This window comes from Cebidichthys violaceus, unplaced genomic scaffold (assembly GCF_023349555.1).
Source record: "Cebidichthys violaceus isolate CVI_PGR_0920_01 unplaced genomic scaffold, fCebVio1.0.p SCAF_7, whole genome shotgun sequence".
Classification (NCBI taxonomy): domain Eukaryota; kingdom Metazoa; phylum Chordata; class Actinopteri; order Perciformes; family Stichaeidae; genus Cebidichthys; species Cebidichthys violaceus.
In genome coordinates this window covers 11,581,122-11,606,310 of record NW_027176927.1, presented here as the reverse complement: position 1 = coordinate 11,606,310, position 25,189 = coordinate 11,581,122, and the positions used below count along the sequence as shown (strand labels likewise).

Below are 25,189 nucleotides of genomic sequence, written 5' to 3'. Positions count from 1 at the left end.
ACCCTAACCTATGAAAAACAGGATTAATATCCCTGGCAATCATTTAGGACCCTCCTTCTCAGTCTCGTTTCTGTTTTCTTTTTAATCTCTGCATCTCTTTTTGTTTGATTTAGTCTGTGTTTCTTGCTAATGATGAGCTTGTGAGTCAGAAAGGATGCATATTCACTTAAAAACATGTTTTTTTCTGATGTACTTCAAGGACTTCACATGTTTGCTTAATATTCTTCTTCTATATAAATTAGGGTTATTTACTTTAACTGAGCTGACAGAACAACTTTGTTTCATTGCATATTTAAACAGATCTACTCATTCCATCTGCTGACACACATTGTTGATGTTATGTGACCATATAAAAACACAAAATGTTTAACTTAGTTTATGTACAATATGAGTATCTACAGCACCTTTACAAGCAAGGCTATGCTACTTGTGTTATTCAGGCTGGAATATCTTGTTTGGTTTTAATTCAACAGAAGCAAGCTGCCTCAGTCATACAATATGCTTCCATTCATCAAGATCCCAATTCAATCAAAGTTTTGCACTTTCATGTTTTCTGTTAGTGCAGTACAGCATTTAATTACAATCTCAAGGCTCTGGAGACACTTCAGTTTTAGCGCTTTTGCTGAGAGGATAGTGATTACTATTAAACTCAGTTCCTTACAAAAAAAGAAAACTGAAAAAACCAAGGCTATACAGGATACAATTAAAAGAGAACAGACTATTCAGGAAATCAGAAAATTAAATACTACAACATGGCCTCCCAATCAAGATATTTTGTATGGGAAACTATGAAGAATGTTGTTGACTCAAAGATAGAGAAAGAAGAGAAGATATGTTTTGTTCACGGCATGAATAAAACCACCTTCGGAATGACTTAGACAGAGAGTAAATATCTATTATTTTGAATTTGTCCCCCATGGACAACTATCCTGACAATTCATTTTTGACAAATATTTGACTGTGATCATGGAGGGTCCACATTCATTTCATTTTATATTTCTGGATGGACAAAGTGAATACTTTGTTGTTAGCATGGTCTAATCTCTAATGCATCCCCTGAAGTGTCTGGATTGATGAACTATTCATTTTGGGTGTATTTAGCACATTAAAAACACTGCATCCTGGCTTATAAAAACATGCCAATAATCTTGTCATGTGAAGAACCACCACAGAATGTTTATCCCAGCCAGCAATCCAGAGCATTAACTGCTATTTAAATAGCAGCAACATGTAGTTGAAAATGTTGAGAGCAGAGTGTTCTGTAGGCTCAATAGGCAGTATTTGCATTTTAACTGTCAGTGATGAGCCCTGTACTGTAAAAAATGTGCTGACTGATCATGTCCTTAGCAATATGTCAGAGCCTTAGAAGTCAAGGCTCCGACACATTGCTCAGGGTGTTTCCATTTCTGCAGACACCCATCTTCTGTGCTCTTTTCTTTCCTCCTTCCCGTCCTTATCATTTTGCTTCCATCCCTCTCTCCTATCTCGGGGCATTTTCTTTGTGGTTCATACCTCTCTTCCTTCCACTATAATTCCCTCTCATCCTTCTCTCCTTTTTTTTCCCCTTTCTTTTATACTGATTTTACTGTGTGTGTGTTTGTTCCAACAGGCAGCACCTGCACAGGCATGCTGACGGACTTAAAAAGAGACCAAATAAATCACTGTTTCCTGCAAACAGAGCAATTTTCAGAAAATGAGGGTGGAAAAAAATGTCCTTTGAACATTATTATTGGATGGCGATCATTTGATTTGGGCCCTTTTGTTTGCTCCTTTGGATTGAAGACAGATGTCTCTGCCGTGAGGCTAAAATCCTAAGCACATGAGACAAAGACAATTTTCACAGCATTGAACATATATTAAAGGAAAAAAGGATATTTGTCTTATAAAAACACTTACATTGTTAAGGATTCGCCTGTCAACATTTTATCATTCTGTTTCTCTTTTTTTAGTTTAGTCTAGATTCTCACTCTCAATTCAGTTCTACAAACAGAGCCGTGCTCCTTTAAGATGTGGGTTCAGCACAGGGGGGTCAGCTTGAGTCATGTTTCTCTTCAGCTCACCAAAGCCTCTTAAAGTTTTTTATTTAGTTTTCAGTTTTACACTTTGCACCAGAAGAGAGATCTGGATGAACTAAAAGCTAGATGTGTCTGATGTGAATCTGTATGGATCTGCCTGACTTAATTATACCTAATCCACCCCTAAACAACCAGCGAGGAGCAATGATCTGGGATTAAGGTTTATCCTAATATGTTGATTGAACTGTGAAATAAGAGGATGATCATGCATGAACACACCCAAGCATAAACCACTCATATGACAATGTAGTGAATGCAGTAAATGAAAAGTTCATGAGCTGCACACACTTATGTGCATCACACCGTGAGCGATGTGTATTTGTATGCAGTGTATGTGTTGGTCTTTGCTTGTGTGACGGCTGGTCTTTGCTTGCATATCTGGGTATGAGAGTCTGCATTTAGATTTGTATTTACTTCAGTTATTGAAAAACGTCACAGAATACCAAACAAGCCGTGTGTGTGTGTATGTCTTTGCACAGCGAGACGTTTATTTACTTCGCCATCCAGAGAATAACGTCCCGCGGTACACAGCCGATCCATGACAGATTTGTGGGATCATGAGTTTAATTGATCATTAATCCACATCACAACAGGGATAAAGAGAGAACTGTGGATTTGAATTGTAGTCAACATTTTCATCTGCGTCACAAATGAAGAAGCAATTCACTCAAACATCATACAAAATTTCATCCCTGCCTTTTTTTTTCTTTTTTATCCATGGAACTGGATTATGTTTCTAACCAGACTACTAAACAGTCAGATTGTTCATGGGATTAATTATAAGGAGCTAATAGTCAGTGTCACAGGAAGCAAACAACAAATGAATGACTACAAATATGATGATTACACACCTGCCAATCAATATGGCAATACTGAACAAATAGACAGTAAAGGTAGTATATCAAAAATATACAGACAATTCACATTCAATTCAGAATGTCCTTTAGCACGGCTGTGATCTTAATAGACAGCCACATTTTAACCCCCAGTACCAAAGTGTTCCTACAATGAGGACACAATACACTATCTGATCCTTTTCTGAGAATGTGGTGCATCACATGCTCACTCCCTTTAAAGCTCACACTAAATCTTCACGTAACGGTGAGATATTCTGTATAGTAATATTATATAACATGATATAGAGGGCTTTTTTTAAACATATCTATTTGACTACAGCTGAGACAATGTATCAAGTTAACAATGCAACGTGGCCATGGATGTACAGTGTGATACCAATCAAAGCAACAATGATGGCGCCTAGTCTGAATTGAACTTGGTCCTCACTGGTTATAGGTCTTCTCAGATCTTGCTACATAGATGTAATCACCACACACTTAATTATTCTGTGACACAACTACATAACTTAAAACAACAATCAGTGGGACACTTTAAGTTCCCCTGTTTAACATTCATTCAAGTAGTATATAAACATTAATACATGATTTATAAAATGTTATCCAATGAGTCGATCATTATAGTGGAGATAGAGACCTCACATAACTCCACTCGTTACAGTATTAATCCCTTCCCCCAAACAATGTTCAGCTTTTCATCATTAGTACAGTTTACCACAGTGTTTGACCAATACACAGCAGTGCATAAATCGTACCCCCCACTGTCAAGCAGTGGAATGCAGGCTTAGGAAACACCAGAGCTAGACTCCATTCTCCCAGTCATTGTACATTTATGCCTTACTCTCTTACCTACTCTGACCGAATCATTTTTGATCTATTTATTAAACTCATTATTCACGTTCATCATTCCTGTCATTCCATACGTACACTTTCACTCAACTGTATCATGCAAACATATCCATCCACACACACACACACACACACACACACACACACACACACACACACACACACACACACACACACACACACACACACCACACACACACACACACACACACACACACACACACTTCTGTAGCCCCTACTAGAGAGGGATTTTGTTTTGTTGCCCGCTAAACAATCGTTGCAGGGAGTGATTTTACAGGGCCAAAGAGAGATGCTCTGATCTTTCGCAGGTTCTCTTTGAATAAGCTTCTTGAAAGAGGAAGAAAAAAACACCCCTGTTGGTTTGGGTATTTTGTTTTACCCTCAAAGTCAAAACCAAAGTAAAAGAGGCTCAAACTTTTGGTTGTTTGCCACAAAGACTGAGGGGATTAAGGGTGGCTTTGGTTAAATGTTTGTGGGGACGAATGTAAAATCAACACAGATCAAAGTTATACAAATGAATTGTTTGGAAGAAGCCCTGAACATAAATACTTTACACAGAGTATTACACTAACAACATGAGGAAGACGACATATCGAAGTAGACATATAGAAAGGATAGGCAGATGGATTTGAAGAAGGTTAAAAGACAAAGATGTTGAAGCAAATAGGAAAAATGACTTACTCCTTAACTCTTTAAATACTAGAATTGTCTGTGAGTAGTTTTCAAATCTTTGTCCTGTTCAAAGCGGCATAGACCAATCATCTCATATCTTTGTTTCCAATACTTATCAGGTATCAGGTTTACGTTCTACTGTAATATGTCCAAGGAAATGGTTACTCTGGCAGCCAGTAGCCAGTAGACTGTCTGGCTGCACTAAATAAAGGAAAGCCATGTTAACCACTTTCTCTGGGTTTACAATCTGATATGACTGGCTCCAACAATCTATGATGTCACATTAGTAATGATGTTTCAATTATTGGTGACCACTTGAAAGTTTGATGAAATACTTGATTCAGAAAAATGAATGTGGTTTGGTTAATGCAAAGCATTGAAATGTTCTTTACACGGGTAAATTACAAGCACAAAAAGAAGGAAATACTGATATGAATGCTTTTAAGCTTAAAAAAACACACTACACTTTGAGAAACAATGGGTTAGAAATGTCAGTGGTAACACAATGTAAACAATTAAAAAAAATGAATTTGGCAAGGCCTTCAGCTTTGCCCAGACCTGGACACAAACACTCCTGCCATTAAGACAAGTGAACTACAGAGTAGTATTTGAAAGGCAGATGGCAACTTTATCCAAACACCTCAGATAGTACAGTGGGTGGGTGAGAGAGAGAACACATTAAAACATGATTTGTTATGTTGATCCAGCTGGAAATCCATCCGCCGACCAAATTAAATGAAATGTATTATGGTTGTCATATACATATACACATACATGACATTTAGCTTCTGTTTTTAACCCATCACCAGCTTATTGGGAGCAGTGGGCTGCTGAGAAGCTGAGAAACCCAATCTATACCACTTTCCTGTCTTTGCGATAGTTCGATCTCTTAACCTTGTCTCGAACACAGCACTGTGCAGTCCACAGTGTTAGAAAAACTAATTCTTGACCTGACTGAGGGCCAATGCAAGCAGCACAATTTACATTATCGCCAGAGTATTTTTCAAGGCTTTTAATGTTTGGTGAACAGATTTTACAGGGATTGTCATGTTTTAACTACCACTCTGGATTATAAGAATTTATTAGCAAGATGATTATTTTATACAAAAGGAAAAGAGATTTCAAATATTTGTATAACCATTCCACAAGTTTCGCAATCTTGCCCAGAACCTTGAAAGCACAACTCATTATATATACAGTATATATATATATATATATATATATATATATATATATATATACATAAAGTATATATATATTATATATATATATATGAATCATTATTCACCCACCTTTTTGAGATAGTAAGAACCCTGATTTTACAGAGTGAATTCCATGCAATCAAAAATTGCACCCAGGGAACACAGAGAGGAGCAGTGGTTGTTTTCAAACCACAGACTCCATGAAAATAAAGTTTGTTAGAGGGAGATTACAAGTAGATGAATGATAAACAGAGAGAAGATGATACATGATGGAGTGAAAGCAGATGATATACAAGGTACAATGTGTGCCTTAGCTTTCACAGAGTGCTGCAGGGATGAAATATTTTTGTAGGCCAAACCAGAAGTTAGCATCACACTGGTTCATTCGACAAAAAGCCAATGGGATTTTCCCATTGGATTTTGGATTATTGCAGAAAATAAGCTCTGTGGCAAACAAACGTTTATGATACTTACACGTTTTGCTCAGCAAGCTAATCTTCACAAATGAACACCACTTTTATGATTTTTAAAGCGTGAATGCAGTCATCAGAAGTAAAAAGACAACATTAGGCTATCAACAAACCACACCATGGTTGCATGACTTCACATCACACCATGAAGCTAGAGACGTGCTCGGCGTGATGACATTAAGTATTATTATTTAGCCACTTATTAGCAACTGACTTTTTTAAGAAACGTAAAAGCTTCAAAATTCTCAAATCAGATATTTACCGACATATTTTACGTCGTTAAACAAAACATTAACCACAAACTACATTTTGGGGCCTCTAACCAAAAGCCCATTCAAAAGACCCATTGACTTGTCTTGTTCCTGGTCTGTCTGTCTGTCTGTCTGTCTGTCTGTCTGTCTGTCTGTCTGTCTGTCTGTCTGTGTGTGTGTGTGTGTGTGTGTGTGTGTGTGTGTGTGTGTTGACAGACAAAGAGAGAGCAAAGCCAAAAGAAAGTAGAAATATTAGGAAAAGCAGCCAAAAAAACACTTTATTAGCATGATAAAAGGACACTCATACACACAGACCCAACAAAACTAACTAAATCACACACGTACATTTACAAACAGAGCAACATAAAAACAAAGACGAAGCCTAAACCTACAAGACCCCAACACGCAACTATACCGAGCATCTCTTAATAGTTTAATAACAATTAACCTGATATACCTCCCTCAACACACACTGGGCTGAAGTCTCACTAGGTCTGTGTTTGTGTGTCTTGAGGCTATACACCAGACATCGAATGCTTTCCTGGCTCTCGTAGCCACCCCCACCCCCTCTCTCTGAACAGCGCTGGTGAGATATGAGAGATTTTTGCCAAGACCGAAGCGCTGTGCACCTGCATCAAATTTGCAACCGCCCTCCAGGCCTTCTTCAGCCTTCCCAAAGTTTACCAGACTATGCCTCACATACGCATATCCATAAACGCTAGCTAACGGGAGTTTGTACTTACAAAAACTAGCTTTCCAAGAATGAAGAATGGCACTCTTACTATCCTCAAACTAAACAAAGCACTGTTTTTGGTTATCATGAATGCTGAGCTCACAAAACGTGCTCGGCCAAACAGGACAGGGACTAAACAATCACGGAGTGGAAGAAAGAATGAGAAACATGCAAAGGTTAGCATAGGACCCGCTATGGGAAACGAGATGTTTCAACTTTTGTTTGCACAAGGATTTTTCAATGTTGGTGCAGGTCTGGTCCTCAGTGGCAGCTCTGATAACAAATTTCAAAACATTCTCATGGGACTACTAAATATGTTGACAAAAACCCCAAACTTCATCCAAAAAGACAATGCAATACATTTTTCCCCCGTGTGTTATCTATCCATAACCCGTGTCCTAATATAGCAGCTTTACAATCCCTTTACTGTTAATCCAATATGGATGTTAAATTAACACTATATAAAGACAGATACATTACATTGCAGCTAATAGTAAAAATATGTTCCTTTAAAAGTATATATGATTATTGATACACTACAGCTGCATCAAAAGGACTAAGTTTAACAAATGGAATAAGAAAAAATGCACATCAAGAGTAAAACAGAAAACAAAAGAATCATGAGTTGTTACCTAAAGGAGATTATTGCTTTTCTATTTACACAAACTGAAGATCATTATACTAGTGCTGCTCCTTGACAGTACTGTCTATATGTACTCAAAACATACTGTATGTCGTCACAGTAACGCAAAATCAGACACACACTTGATTGCCTCATCAATTTCAGCTATCCAACAGAAAAACAAGTCTGTTCTGCCGCCAGTGACAGTTCTAGTTTGTCAAAGTGAGAAGACACACACACACACACACACACACACACACACACACACACACACACACACACACACACACACACACACAGACAGGCCTGTGACAGTAGCCTGTAGGCTGTTTAGTGTCTCAGATGCTGGAATGAATCACATCAAAATAGAGACATGGCGGAAAACACAGAATGAAAGCCTCTGAAATATTAGTTACTAAAATACACGACATGCACACACACACGGAAACACAATCCCACAAACACCAAATACACATAATGTGAAATGTATTCCTGAAAGCAGAAATGAGAAAGTGTGAGTATGTATCTGGACAGCTTACAATCATGTTGTAAGTTCTAACTCCTCGTCAATATTTCGATTACTACAATAAGTAGAAATATGAACTGGACAAAATGACTTAATATTGGTGAAACACAGAAACTGAATGCAATATCATCCTACAGACACTTGCCTGGCCGCAAAAGAAAGAAACAAAAAAAGTGTATGTCGCCTACAGGAGATATAGCAGCCCTCACCTCCGGACAGACCATGTAACTAATGCCCTTTGACCTACATCACGTTTTCTTTTGATGACAGTTCTATACTATTAAGCATTGATCATGTGTCTCTTTCCTCTAGTTAAAATTGATATCATATCTCACATAGCCAGAGTGATTGGAAATCGTAAAAACATTCCATACTCCTTTATTTATTCATCTGCTGAGGTGCTTTTTTTGACAGAGTGTGTGTGTGTGTGGGTGTGTGTGTGTTTCTGAGGTGGGTGTGGGGATCAAGCCCTTGGCATTACAGCGTCTGTGTCTGAAATTGTGTGTGTGTTCGCAACTGCGGCATCAATCAGAGCTCAGCTGTAATTGTCAGACTGATTGTCCGTTATGTCCCTGTGGGCCTGGAGGCCTTGGTGTGTGTAATTCATGTGTGTATCTCTGTGTAAGTCAGAGAAAGAGAGAGCGTAAGAAAATGCATGTGTAATGCACACATCTATACATCCACATTAATCTATAATTGCAGCTGAAACTAATGCCATGGCAATAGCAGTATGATTATGATTATCACTGTAGGCCACACCTGAAGACACAACAAATCATACATGCATAGGGAGGCATATCTAGCGAATGCGTCTGATTGCTGTTCAAGGCTAGCCCTCCAGTCGTCCTATAAGAATGACAGAAATGCATGTATGTGTTTTGATAAGGGAGAAAAAAAACATGAGCTGCGAGGCCATCCTGGTGGCTCTGTGGGATAAGGCGAGGATCATGTACTCCTAATGCTTGATTGGGTTAAAAGCCGCCTCATGACCTTTGATGCATGTACTATCTTGGCCTCCTTGCTCCTTTTTTTCTGACTTTTAGCAATTGTGCAAATCCAAATAAAATGGTGATAAAAGTGATTGCAAATTTGGTTTGGAAAACTGATAAGATATAGAGAATTGTGTGCGCTGCCGAGAGGAGAAGAGAGAGAGAAAAAAAAGCATCAGTCTGTCGCTGTAACAGAATACAACTGACGCCGTTACAGCTGGTGCGGCCGTATGCGCGCAGTGCAAAGCGGAGGCTGTGAACCAGCCAGTGGGTCACACTAAAATGCACTAAAAACACATACGGCCGGCCTGTCTATGTTAAAAAAGAACAGAGGCTCGTATAACAACACACACAGAGGGAGAGCGACTTCATTCTCTGCTCAGGTAGACTTATATATACACACTATATTGTTACATAGATAATACTTGTTGCCTGCTAAATTAATGCTTTGAATTTCCGAATTCAGCAGAAGTTTATGGTTTTCTAAACAGGTTTGCTTTTACTTGTTGCATTTTTGTTTTCCACATCACCGTAGCATTCTTTTCAACAGAACAAGAAATGAAACGAGTTCAGTCCATGTCAGCCAATGTCAAGGAAGCCCTTAATAACTATCATTGTGTACCACATACGGCCATCTCTTCTCTCCTTTGTGCGTACTGAACTCTGACAGGGGATTGAAGTATTCTGTGATGTAGTGTTCGCTCTTGGACATTCAACATTTTGATTCTCCTCTCATGGCCTAACGATTCTGTGTCAGGGTGTATTTGTGTGCGCGTGCATGGCTCAGTGTGCTCTTTATATGTTCCACTGATGGTACATTCTGAAGTGGTACAATGATGGACTGTCAAGTACTACGCTGTTTTTCCTCTCAGACTAACTCAGGTACCCAAGGACAAGAAAACAACAGATGAACCAAGGACATATAGAAAGGAAGAAAAATGGGTTGTAATTTGCATTCAAACACGCAATACAGCAATGAAGTGACCAGAAACATACAAGCCCTTTCAATCGGGATCGTCATTTGTAACATTGTGAAGATAAGCTAATTGTGAGTTGCTTTAAAGACATCCAAAAACTCAACTTTAATGTTATAATAATTTGCTCTAAATTTTCTTTCTTCCACACTAACTGAGATTTCTTATTGTCTAAATTTGAACATAAAGATAAACAAGTAAATATGCTGTGTTTACTCCTGGGGGAAATAAGAAATACAGTTGGAATAGTAGTAGGAATGCAGACTAGCCACCATGGGACATAGCCACTCTGTGGTTGCTGCGGCTATATGGTAGAAAAAGAGGAAGCAGAATGAGAAATGCTGAAAGGAAATCTTGATGCAAGGAGAGGAACTCTGTTGAAATGTTACATTCCTATAGGGAGAAGTGAGCAGAAAGAAAAGTAGAAGAGTTAACTCTGCAAAGCCTTGGGCTATTACTGCTATAGACACAGTATAGCATGGAGAGAACATTGGGTTGGAAAGCGCTGACAGTAGAGATCATATGTGTGTGTATATGTACGAAAGGTCACACAGCAAGGGAAGCATGAAATCCACAGAATATAGTTCCCTATGGGGAGACAGCAAGCTTGAGGTGACAAAAAAATAATGTATACTGAAAGGCAAGTCACCCAGAAGGCATTTTGACCATTCTTGCAAGTTCAGCAAGAAAAACAATGTAAAGTGGTCAAACGCATCCAAAAACTGTTGTAGATAGGCGCTGGACCAAAAGTAAACAAAATGAAAATGAAGTTAAAGTTAATGCTAATGCTCTCAGTCTGAAGATGCTCTCCCTCCGTCACAAGGAAGCTACAGTATGCTAACTTTAACTCTTAAGTTCAGCAAGAAAAGACAGTATCAGTCAGTATCATATGCCAGATGGACAGAAGCTCATTCATTAAATTTCATGTATCAACCCCCCAGTGATCGCCCCACGATATGCATATCTTTACCAAATTAGATCTGCTTTAATTTCCTCTCGAACATTTCTCTTTCTTTACGCTGATTTACGTTCCTTCTTGGGTTTGTCTCCTTTCTTTTGTTCTGTTTATCTGTCTTTGTTGTAAATCACTTTGAATCAACTGTGTTGGGCTATAAAAATAATGCTCAGTTGAGGTATTATGTCACATATGGACTATACTGCTTGCTGTTTAGACATGATTTCCTTACTCTCACTAACATTTGGCACCCCCGTCAAAAGGTCTGTCCCACTTAAACATACGGCCATGCCCGAGAGTGGTGACGGTGCTGCTACATTACGGCATCGTCCCGGGTTCCATTACAGCCTTTGGAAATCTTTGCATGACATACCTGTCTCTCTCCCACCATTTACAGTCTCTGTTTCTAAAACTGTCAAATTAAGGCAAAAATGCCACACAAAAAAAAAATATCTTTATATAGAACCATCCCAAAATATTTTTTCATTCTGAAGGTTGCCAGCCAGGATGCATCCTTCACAATGCATCATAATTATCTAAAAAAAAATACTATAAAACTTAAACTATTTACAAGCTTTGATCCATATTTTAAATTGTATATTGTATTATTAATCCTACTGTACCCGAAGAGCTATTTTACACACTCAAGTTAATATAGTCTGGCCACCCTTCCCTTCAAAGAAAATCCTTATTCCACAGCAGATGCACTGCACTTACATGAAAGTGGTGCATGAACTGGATTCATCTTGCTAATGTAAATATAACCCAAAAGCTTGTGTTTTATAATCAAAGTATACAGGTGGCAACATAATATATGCTTAAGTAGTTTCATCTGGATGTTAAGAGCCAATGCGTCATTACTTAAAGCTTTACATGCTCTCACAGCAACATTAATGCATCATAGGTTGAATATATGCTCTTTAAGTGAAATACTACACATATTGAGGCGGTTGCAAAATAAATACAGCATGTCACTAATATGTTTATGTGAGTGATAGACTGTGAGTGAACAGAAAAAAAGCAAAAATGAATGTAGTCTGTCTGTTTATTGGCCCAAGGGTGTGAAAGAGTTGACAAACCAACACTGATATGTGTGTGTATGTGCGTATTAGTCAATGTATGGACAATGTGTGAGTATAGCATGAGGTGAAGGCTGATGTACAAATCTATTTATGTGTCACAGAGACAAGCAATGTGACATGAAGGCTATTCACATAATAACCGATGTGCAGACAATGTGCAGATCGGAAACTGGCACCACAAAAGGTCGTCTTCAGAGGGTGGTTTCCCATCAAATCATATGAAGAATAATCTACTGTCATGATTATGTAATTTGCTAAAATATCCCTCTCTTTCTAGGTTGAGGGGAGATTAATGTAATATGGCTGTTTGGTTGCCACAGGCTCAATGAGCATGACACAAACACACACTGATGTATGCATGCTTACTGGCCAATGTATGGGCAAAATGCAGACTATAGCATGATATGCAGGCTATGTATGGATGTGTCAAAGATACAGAGAATGGGTTTGGACAGTTGGAGAGAATACAGACACATAGGAGGTCTCCTGTTGGACTTTTCCACATAGAAAGAAAGACAGAGAGACGCTATATGGACCACAAAGAGCTGAAGTGCACACACAGGGCCGGTTGATAGATTCTAACTTAATCAACTTCAGATTTGCACATTCACAGATCGGACTTGAGATTTTTTTTAAATGGCTTTTTTTCTAATATCATCTAGCAGTTGGCCTGGCTGTTTCACTTATTCTTAGCATACATTGATTGAAAAGATTTTAGAAGGTCTGCAATATTTGAATTTCTACTGTATATACTGTAGCTATAATGAAAGATATTAGGCAGAAAGTGCAGATGAGTACAATTCCGAGGACATAATAGTGACAATGTCCTTTACTCTGTCCAATTCAAGCAAACATCAATAATCAAGGTATTACCATATATCACTCTGGCTTGTGTCTAATTCATCCAATTCAAACACACAATCTTGATCAATCATCAGAATGATACTGGAATACCCGGTCGTGTGATAGACAATCATCCAGCAGAAAGAAATCAACGCATTATCTCATTGAATTCTTGTTTCATACTTTCCATTCAGTTTCTCAATACATAGATGAAAAAATTAGCGTGACAATTATTTAAATATCTAAAAAAAATCCACTCAGAAAAAAATCTAATTATCGATGTCAAAACTCCTCGTCATTAGTATAAGTCAGATTGGCTCCGGCAAGATGAGGCTTGAATGCGCAAATGGCTCACAAAGGGGCCGATATTAGCACTTCAATGGTGTTGATTGATTTATGGCGGTGGAAGGGTGGGGGGATCAGTTTGAATTGACTCTGAGAGTGCGCACACACACGCACTCACAGACACACACACACACACACACACACACACACACACACACACACACACACTCAGACATAATGAACATTAATCAAAGAGAGCAGGTAGTAATCAGACCGAGCTCTAAGAGGCTAGCCTGCTACTGCACAGCTGTGCCATTCAAACCAACAGTCATCAGAAGCAGACGGACAGACAAAAAGCTCAATCCCTCAGCATTCACTCAAGACCAGTAAATCACACATGTAGCTAAAACCCAGGACACGCTCAAATACAAATATTCTTTACTGTTCCAACAAACCACTTCAAAAATGTATGCTTAGTATGTTGCAATAAGTGTCTGATGGTTGTATTGAAAGTGTTATTGTGAGTTTAGTGTTTGAATGGTCATTAAGACGTGTGGACTTGAATAGGTTAACTGGATGCCGTATGTATTGATACTATACACAAATATCAATATCCTACAGTATTTAAGACCCTGCCAGAGATGCATAAATGTGAAGAAAGCAGTTGGTGAATGAGTGTGAATTTCCAGCACAGATACATGATATACAAAATGAAAATTCAAGTGCAAGTAGTGTGTGTAGATGAGGCAGGGGGAATGTTGGCCAGCTCTCATTGTCAGCTAATGGCACAGATGCAAATAAGGCGCCGATCTAAATGACTTTAACATCATTTGAACATGCATTATACCAGCCTATGTGTTTGTGTGTTCACAATTCTGAATGTGACTCTGCATGTGTTCAGACATGTGTGTTTGTCTGCTGTATGACTTCATGTGCATTGCCTCCGCCACCGACTTTGCCACCCTGAATATACGTGTGCATTTTTTGAGGGACTGATTTTGCATTTAGTAGAACCTGATCTGCTGTTTAAACAAGCAGGGGTGCAGGGACCAATGTGCCAGGCATATAAATGTGTTGCTCCAAATATACTGTTTAAATACTGTGAATGAGCTTTTGAACTGGCAGGTTTTTCTATGCGACAAGTGTGCATGTATCCAAATGTATTTGTGTGCAGCATAGAAAAAGTGATTACTTCAGTGTGTATCTCTTGTTACTGTGTGTTTGTGTTTGTGTTGCAGCAGATGCCAGGCCCTTGGGTGGCATATGGCTGAGTGGCAAGGCTCTCAAATGGCAGGTGTGTGTGTGTGTGTGTGTGTGTGTGTGTGTGTGTGTGTTTGTGTTTGTGTGTGTTTTCATGTGTGCGACAAGCCACACGGCTGGGGATTGAGTAGGTTTTGAAGGTTCATCCAAAATAACATATAGAGATGGACCCTCTATATTCATCACCTCTGACAAACACACACACGCAAGCACCTCTATTTTTGGCACAGAGGGCCCAGCTAATTTGTACACAGAGCAGACACTTGGAGCTACTGTACTCATTAAAACAAACCCATATACACACACACACACACACACACACACACACACACACACACACACACACACACACACACACACACACACACACACGGAAACCACTCAAAGACATTTAATGCACTTACAAATAAAGACATACACAAATATGTTAAGTGTAGTGTTTCTGCAAGTAACGGTAGCATTGTGTTGCTGCGAGGGGCAGCTTTTTTACTATTCTATCAATAAGCAAAGTCATTTTTGCCACTACCATTTTGCTCATAGCTAAAAGCTGTATACCGTCTGGTGAAAATACACACAACCATCAACGGGAAAGAGCTAGCTTTGAGGGGAGGGTCCAATTAGAGTTGCAGGAAAAGTGAAAATAAAATGTAGATTCATTTCAATCATTAGATACATGTTTGTAAAATATTATCGGATGTTTTGAACAGCAATGAATGTGTGCTAAAAATATTTGTGTTTTCTGTCATTTTATCCCTTGTGCTGCAAACGTATGTCAATATTTGCACAACAGCTACACCAAACTTCATACAATTGGGAACAAATTCAGTATCAGGCTCATAACTGTTTTTAAATAATGTCTCAAACAGCAATGCATGCACTTAATGTAATCATCATGATTGTTTTCCAGATTGAACAATCTCGCTGCATACCAGAGATGTTTTTAGTCTTTACTTTAGTAAAGGACCCATGCAATCTCTATGATTTCAAAGCTACTCTTTATTGATGCAAATGCTGAAAGTAACACTGTACTAAGTAGAGTGCATAATTCAATATGATGTTCTGGTCCAGTCCAGTTCAGGGAAACGATTTGAATTATGCACGTATGGCTCATTACTCTTCTCAAAAGGCTGGTAATTGACGCTGTGGCTGTGAATATGGTTATCGATTGGACTACAGCTGCATCTGTGGTTAAATCTAGATGCTATGGATATAGCTACGGTAGCTGTATTGTGATTACTCTGCTAAGTTTCTAGCTGAAATGATTGCAATGATCAGAGCGAACGCAAAACATATTTTGAGGTAACACACAACTGATTAGACAGAGACACAGGACATGACAACATTGTTAGGCAAGCATGACATGCAGAGAAAGTTAATGCATGAAAGACTTGTAATCAAATTTCCCTATGAAATACATATGGAAACCTGTGTGCATGGTTGTCTTTCACTGCATCTCGTGCGGTTTAAAACAATATCAATGACCTTTTAATGCCTTGAGAGGCTGCTGTGACCTTGTTTGTCAAAGCAAATCCATGTCTGCCTCTACTCATGTCTGTAAATAGGCTCTGGATAAAAAAACAAACACATATCAACTGGCATATTGGCCTGTGGTAAACTTGATACATAAACAAGCATACTGTATGTACCCAATAAAAGCCCATGGCAGTTTTGCCAACTCCATATACTAGCCTGCTAATGGGCACACACTGTCATGCTCTAATGTCAACAGCCATTTACCCATGAACGGGTCAAAGCAAATGAAAATGATTCCATACTACATTAGATTAATAAGCTAGCCTACGTCCTCCACAAGTCCTCCACACAGTTCTCAATTCAATCCATACTAGCTAGTAAAGGTTATTCACTCATATATGGTACATTAGATACATAAACAACTTGTGTCCTCAATAAAGGCCAGAGGCATTCCATGCACCACTCTGCAAAGTGTTATTTACTCATGAAATAAGCTCTCATTTCATATCATTTTCTAGCAAACTAGTGCAGCCACTGAATGACTTTTGACTTTTTCTAAAGCCTGAAACCAAATAATAAAAATGATGTGAACAAGGAAACCCATAACACACTATGTGCTCCGTAAGAGCCTGAAGCACAGCTGTATGCGGCCTATCAGGTACAACTTTAGTGGAGGCCGTGTTCTGGGCCAAAGGGAAACAAAAAGTACAGTTTTAGCATCACAAACTACTTGCACTGAGAGATGTTCCACTGTATGGTATACTGTTATAACAATGCAAACGAAGACATTTTCAAAGACATTTGTCTCATTTCAATAAAGCAGTGGGTTACAAAAAATACAGTAGAAAGCACCCACTTAACTTCAAGCAATTTCACAGAAGAAATCATGTGTAAGCTATACTGATGCACAGCCAGGCATATCAATATAAATAGTACCTAAAGCAGTCCTTTTACACACGGGGACCAGTTGTGTATATTGTTTAGCAACAGTATAAAGACAAAAGTGGGCCAAAAGTGCAACAGTAGTTCAGCAACAATGCACTGGGATTTCAAGCACGGCTACGTTTTCATATACATGAAAGAAATGAGCCACACATCCTCAACAAAAGCCTTAAGCACTAGTTGTCAATGCAAACTAAGGTTATTCACATTTTATATACGCTACATTGGGTACACAAACAGGAAGAGCCCAAAAGCATAGTTATAAACTCCACAAATAAAGTTAATTCACATTATCAACTGAAAAACAAGCCAAACACAACTGACACTTTACCCCACAGTTAGTAGCCAACAGTGCCTTTAATACTTCAATGAATTATCATACAGCTGGTGCCAGCTGTGTAGAAGGTAACACACTTATCAGAGGACACAGTTATCCTATAGTCTTTACTGGAGTTGCCGATGGGGAATTTAATGCACCGGTTGTGCCTTAGCTCAACGTTAGCTTGAGGAGTTGTTGTCACTACATGTGTTGTCCTGATGAAAAAACACTCTCCAAACAATGTGATTACAATATGGCCTCGCAGTGACTTGTACACATACTGCCTCAGAGTACAGCAGTCAAAAAAAACGCACTAAATACTCACACACACGCGCGTGGAAAGACACGGCTTTGTGTCAAAGGCACATCAACCACATAGACCGATACAGACACCGGATACACACACACACACAACCCAAATCATAGAGGGGTTGAAAAGACACAGATTTAGGTACACACACAAACAGATGCACAAACATCTCCAGATACACACACACAAAGAGCTGTAGGGACACTTTGACTTAATTTGTTTATGCTGGAGTTCCTGGAAAAGATTGTGCTCAAGGCAGCACATCCCTTCTGCATGAGAGGAGATGGCTGAAACTGGTCTGCCTCTCTTTATTTTTTTTTGTCTCTTCTCTCCTTTGTTTCTATCTTTTGCCATTCTCCATCTATGACAGGCGTTCACACAGACCTGCCTCCATCATGAACTGCATAGCCTGTTTATCTTTCTCTCTTTTATTTTGCATCTTTCTATTCTCGGGCCCTCTTGTCGAATGAGTCATTAAATCTCTGAGGAAATGAAAGGTCTATGAGAGAGACAGCGAGGACAAACGCACACAGGCACGTCTTAAGCTACACAGATAGTGTATGTATAAATAAAAGCAAATTATATATGGGAATTGAGGCCAAATGCCAGGGGAGTTACTGGCATAAACAGATTCAGCAAGGAGCCACCATGACCCATGGAATTGTGGGTTCGAGAAAACCTGTTAAAGCAAGACATTATCTAATACGCCATGAATGCACATAATGCACTGCATTGTGTGTGTTCTAATACATACTGTGTTACACTACTTGAGTCTTCTAAATGTAAAGTTTTCATCTAACTAAATAAGTTTTTTCTTTTTCCAGTTGTGTAATCATTTACCAATGGCTGCTGTTTAAAGGAGGGCATAGTCATGTTCTCTCCTGACTAAATATATTCATAGCATGTATATCTGCAGATTTAGAGAGCAACTCCTAAGCTTTTTAAAATCTGGTTGGATGATTTGCAGAATTGTATCAAAGACCAACCTATTAATCAAACAAAACCCTACCTTCCCTGCCAAATCAGCCTATTCCCTGATTGAGCACTGCAGGTTGTTCAATTTCTGAAACTATAAAATTATTAAATATAATTATAACAAACTATTAACAAATGTTTCCTTCTGTTACTCCTGTCCAAATTTGGTTCCAGTTTTTATTCAACATGCAAAGCACACTGAATTTACATTTAGTGCTCTACGCATGATGGAAATATCCTAACATTCAAACCATCACTTGGAGAGACTTCAAACAAGATTATAAGTTTTAGAAAAGAAACACACACACACACACACACACACACACACACACACACACACACACACACACACACACACACAGGTGGCCATTAAGCATTTGATCTTCCCCGCTTTCTTTCAACAGAAGCATCATGTCATCAAGTTGTCTGACAAGCCCTCAGGGCACTACTTCTTCCTTTCAAAGCTGGACTTATTTGAACAATATGACAGAAATACATGTGACAGATAGAGATACAGTCAATGGAAAAGAGACTTAAAGACAGAGGGGGAGAAAGTCCAGGTCATTTTAATTTAAAATGGGTCTGCTACGTTTCCGATAGTTGATTTATGCAAATTATGCAAATTACAATGCAAATTAGGGAAAGAGTAACCAAAGAGAGGAAAATGTTGAGTGAAGAAACTACAGTCCTGGGGTCTCATTTATAACCATTGCGTACTCGCAAAACAGGGCCTGAAAGAGGCGTACGCCACTTCTCATGTAAAAGTTGTGATCTATGAAAACAAACCTGGAACCTGCACGGAAACTCTGACCTATGCATACAAACATTTCGGAGACACGGGAAATTGGCGACGCAGACGGTGAGGTAGAAATTATATCTGAGAGGCATCATTACACATATAATGATGCCTCTCACACATTTCACTTTTTATCACACGTTACTTTCAACTAGTGATGTAACGGACCACTGTCGATCCGTATGGAGCCATCCACCTCACGGTTCGCCAGTAAACCGCGGATTAACTACACAGTTTAACGTTAACCATCACAGTGTGAAATGAAGTTTTACTGACGATCGTTATCCGCCAATATTCAGTAAAATATGCGATCAAGACATCGGCATTTATGCTTTTCTAGTTGCCGATCTCTGATAACGTTACATTGTAAACAACCAATCTGTGTTTAAATTGACCGGAGGAGAGCTAGTAACGTTAGCAGCACTGCTAGCGGCTAACAAATGAAAACAGTGAAAATGAGTGCTGGGCGAAGGTAAATTCTAATGCTATCATGGTGCTCACATGTAATCTTGTACAGTGTAGTGTAGGTGAGAAACTGGAATAAATCCAGTTATTTGAAGGACATGTTTTCACAACAAAATAAATAGATATTAGAGAGGAAATTATGAGCTGTTTACACTAGCTCTAAGCAGCTTATAATACATCATTAAAACTAATGATGTACTAATGACAAGATTTGTTTTATTCAATACAAGTACAATCTTTTATTTCATTATCATTAGAATTGTGTGTTATAGATGACTTTAACAAAGTAAAAGGATAACATTTTGAATTTTTTATGGTTTACACCGACTTAAGAGTGGATTAAATGATTTTTGGGACAGTGGAAAAAAAAATACAAACAAGCAGCTATAAACAAAAAATGGGGTCTGTAACTGCCAATATGGATCATCAATGTTCGGCAATTAGTATCGACGGCAAAACAAATGTGATCTGGGATCTCTAAAATTATATTTGCTCCCTTATTTCTTTTGTACTGATCCGATCTGTGACTCATATATTCTCTTTATCATAAACAGTCAAACCAGTAGTGCTGTTTGTGCTCATACTAGTGAGCTGTAATTATAAGCACTTTTCAATTGTAAAAGATATAAACCAACTCCAACCTCAAATCAACTTTCACTTAATATTTCAGGAGAGGGTCATCTGTGGAGCAGCTGATGAAATTACCAGCAGCTGTAAGTTAACGTCAAATAGTGTTTAAGAACTGCAGAACAGAGCATTAGTAGTTTTCAATTATCTTCTAATACTAATACTGTGCATAAATCAACAAGTACAATTTTAGTTTTCATTAAGTGTTTGTGAGTAAAATCGCTGAAGTGAAGACTTCATTGATTCAAATATGGTTTATTCCATAGGGACAGATCCAGCATACTGTACACAGACAAACTGTAAACAGCTCTCTGATGAGAGGAGCAGAGCTCACTGGAGCAGAGGAGTAACCGTGGTGACTGTCACACACCTTCTCCAATCACCTCACCTGGGATATCTTCACAACCTGCACATATCGATTGTGTAAATGAGCAAAGTGTGGAAATAAAGTCAGTGACAGCTATCATACGATCACTCCATATCATTATCAGTCCCAATCATAATGCCTTAAGAAAACATAAGTAAATAAATAGTGTTCACCTATCAAACTTCCTTTTCTTAAATGATATCCAGGGTGGTGGATACCACTGATTGTCGCGATCATTTTGGAAGCAATCAGTCTGATTGCTGTAAACATAAATACTTCGGTGACATTCGTGATGTGTTATGTTGCACGATAGGTTCTCTGGCACTGTTAGGAGTGCTTAAATGGAAGAATTCGGAGGGAACAAGTGTTCTTCCACGCGGTAGTTGCCGTGATCCACCGTAAAGATCCACTGATCATCAGGCTCATCCCTATTTATCAACATTCATGAGGTTGCGTGAGGTTGCGTTGACCATTTATGATTGAATGTGGGTGTGTAGAGGGCGGGATGTGAAGCTGAACCAGCTGCACATATTTACAGGTTGATTTGGGATTTAAAAAAGGAAATTGCGCACTAGCAGGCGTACAAAGTTTTATAAATCGAAATATTTTTGGGCATACGTGCATTTCCTCCTTTGGCCGTATGCAAAAAAATTGGCGTGGATCCTATGTACTTTTTTTTTTATATAAATGAGTCCCCTGGTGACTGACCAGGAACTTCTTTCACTTCCATAGAAGAAACGACCAATGCTTCTCCCCAATTAAGTGATCACTGTAGATTTTGGAAGTTTAATTACCAATCACTTTTTTAAAAGCAATGAGCAACAATGCTCACTACAACCAGTGGTGAAGCCACAGAGACTCATAGCATGGCTTAACTGACAGAAGTTATTTCCAGAGATCAAGCAAGAAAGGCAAATCTATTAAAACCCTTAATTACCTTACTCTGGTTATAATAGCACTATTAGTGTGCACCCACCAAATAGCTGTGACGACAAAATAGACAAATGAAGCAAACGTTTGAGCCTCACCTGTACCCATTCACTTGTTTAAAAGAACAAGCTGCTGTAGTCAAAAGAAAGAGAAAATCCCTGGTGCTTTTTTGCCGTTTAATGGGCTTAAAGTCCACTTTTTCACTGGCAAGACTTCAAACAACTAATACTTGCCTTAACAAGTCTGGGCTTTTTAATGTTTCAACACTCAGAGAGATGAGCAGCAGTGAAGGCTGAAGAAAGAAAGGAAGAAAGAAGAGCAAAGTGAGAAAAAGATGAGACAGCAATAAATGGCAGACTGGTAAAGATGGGAGAGATGAGAGAGCACATGTCTAGGGCTTCAATCAATCGAGACAGCAGATTAAGTCTTTTCATCCAATCACCAAAAATGTACAAACTTCTGAAGGTGAAAAGAGAATAAATAACAAATATGAGGGCTGTGGAGACAACGCTAAAGAATAAATAACAATCATCTGCTCTCACTGGCTTACTGCAAACTTCAACATCAGTGGGGACAACCTTTGACTGCTCTTTAGATTGATAGGCACATCTGCTTTCCACTACCTACATCCTGTGTGTCTTTTCACCACAGCATGTTTTACTGTCTATACATCTTCAACACAAGCGGACACCTTGGTCAAAGCTTGTGATACAGAATATACAGTTTTACAGTGACGCAATTCTACAACTGTGACGTAAATGTGCACCAATTAAAAAGGATATAACTACGGCGTTAACTGTTTAAGGCATCAACATAAACCCAATCAATCGTTCAAAAGCAATGGACAGTTTTAACCATTGGCTAGATAAAACATGAATGTAGTCAAATTAGGATTCAGAATTAGGCCCCACCTGTCACTCAAGCCAGAAAAATCCCTCAATTATGCTCAACTTTAAGCCTTAATATAATTCAAAAAGGGTGGGTTGTATATAAATTCACTCCGCGGACAGTTGTTTTGAACAGAGGTATTAGCTATAGAGACAAAAAAACTGTTTTGTACCAGGCTGTAAACATGTTTATTTCTGCTGTGAAGTTGAGCATTTACACAAAGCATCGTGGTTTATGGGGATTGATTGATCAAGTTAATGAACTGGTAATTACTGGTACATTTTTTTTTTAAAAGTCGATATATAAATAAGAAGAAATACTAAAGTCATATCTAAGTCCATTTATAGGTGCTATCATTCGATGTGTCTTACAGCAACCAAGCAGGTGGGGACTTCTGTCTCAACAGGAAACCTCCTGTAAGTCTTATTGGTCTCAATAAGACTTACTTTGCTACCCACTTAATCAAAACGCCCCAATGAACAAAAGTTCCAGGTGACTTTTTCCACATTCTATTTCATTGTTTTCCCATGGCTGGTTTGCCACAGCTTTTCCATCCCTGCCTCAACTAACGACATCCGTTAATTATGGCTATTTATTAGCGTCAAACAGCCAATTAACAGGCCTTCAGCACACCAACAAAAACACTAATCTATACGCAACACATTGAGAGATGACTCCCCCAAAGATTATAACCAAAAATGAAAACCACGGCCACCAATGTGACTAGGTGTCAAACTTAAAAAGGGTCTTTGTTTTCTTTTCTCCAATTTGAATCCATAAATATTCCGCTCATTCTTTTGAGGTGATTGTTTCGGTTCTTTTGTCTCACTTTCTCTCCTTCAATGTGTGAAGGCGTTTTTTTTCCCTTTATCTTTCAGTTATTCTCTCCTTTATTTTCCAAACCTGTCCAGGGTGTTTTGAGAGAGAGCAGTGAGTAATGATGTTGGTCCGTTCACATAACTCTTACAGCAGTGCTACTGTAGCAACATGAAATTGACAAAACCGCAGAAAACATCTTTGTGCAGAAAACAAGCTGTTACAGTCAAAATACTGTACCTAAAGGGGAACAAGTCTCAACAATTAAAGGGCAGAGAAATGTGTATTCTCAAATGCCTCGTAAACAGTTACAGTAGCCTACATTCAACTCTGATATCTTTACATGAATGTCTAGAAACCATCAACCAAACACCGTTTTGAAATTTGAATCAAGGAAAATGTCTTATGTAGGAAGATAAAATCAGAAATCACAAGGCAGTCATTGCTAAAAGTTCCAAATTATATATGGTTAATACATTTATAAAAATCATAATCATACCCTTACAGTGATGACTTACTCGCTTTCTCTCCACTAAACAATAACTTTCGGATTGATTTCCAACAGATATGCCGTTTTGTCATTTTAAGCGCTAGCATGGTTGACTGCGGTTTTATGTTTGCGCCTAAATGTTGTTATGTACAAATAAAGCTGGTTTATTGATTAGATGTCAACAGCAGATTTATAGTTCTGCAGTGGTGTTATTGGTGGTGTAAATCTAGAGACCACTGAAACATTTCTGGCAGTGATGCTATTGTTTGTTTGTAGTTTGTACCTTACTTTATCCGTTTCAAAATGATAACATCCTTGTGGAAAATCCTTTGGAGTTTAAAAATGTATTTGAGCTATGAAAAAAAAAATGCAAAAAGAATTGTCAATTATTACTAAAGACCAAACATTTCAGAACAGAATGGTCTGTGAGACCACTAAAGAGGTTAATGTAGTTGAAGATCTGAAACGGCGGCAGCAGCAGCCTCCGCCCTGCGTACACACCTGCAGTACAGTTGCATCATGTTGAACCACAAATTAGCCTCTAGAGTACGAATCAATCCTGTCACATCAAACATCAGGCAAAGGACTGAAAACAATGGAAATACTACTATTTGTAGATAAAAATAAATACCTTATAAGTTTCTCAAAGATTTTAGGAGACGACAACTTGGGAATCATCCTTGTCACACAAACGCATACAAGGAACATAACACTGCTAAAAAGCACAATAAACACACTTGCTGTCACTCTTTTCTCTGCCTTCATTTAAACTCTAAATTCTTTCTTCCTCACACACACACACACACACACACACACACACACACACACACACACACACACACACACACACACACACACACACACACACACACACACACACACACAGACAATGCCTGCAGTCTGTTAATATATCACTTTCACCCCCTACTGTGCCCCAGTTTTTGTAACTCAGTTATAATGAGAATAAAGCCTTTACGGTATGATCCCACATTGGGCCCTATACACACAGCTCATTTACAGTGCCATGTGTGCAATGTGTGTGTGTGTGTGTGTGTGTGTTTGTCTTAAACCATGTGTTGGTGTCCTGAGTGTAAAGTTACTATTCTCCAAGTCTTGGACTATGTTTAC

The 25,189-nt window shown here is 38.6% G+C and overlaps 1 protein-coding gene across 1 annotated transcript in view; it reads right to left on the bottom strand.

The window, feature by feature from the left end:
* The window catches only part of cdkal1 (CDK5 regulatory subunit associated protein 1-like 1), a 213,284-nt gene that overhangs the window by 18,770 nt on the left and 169,325 nt on the right, over positions 1–25,189 (bottom strand). The window lies entirely within an intron of this gene.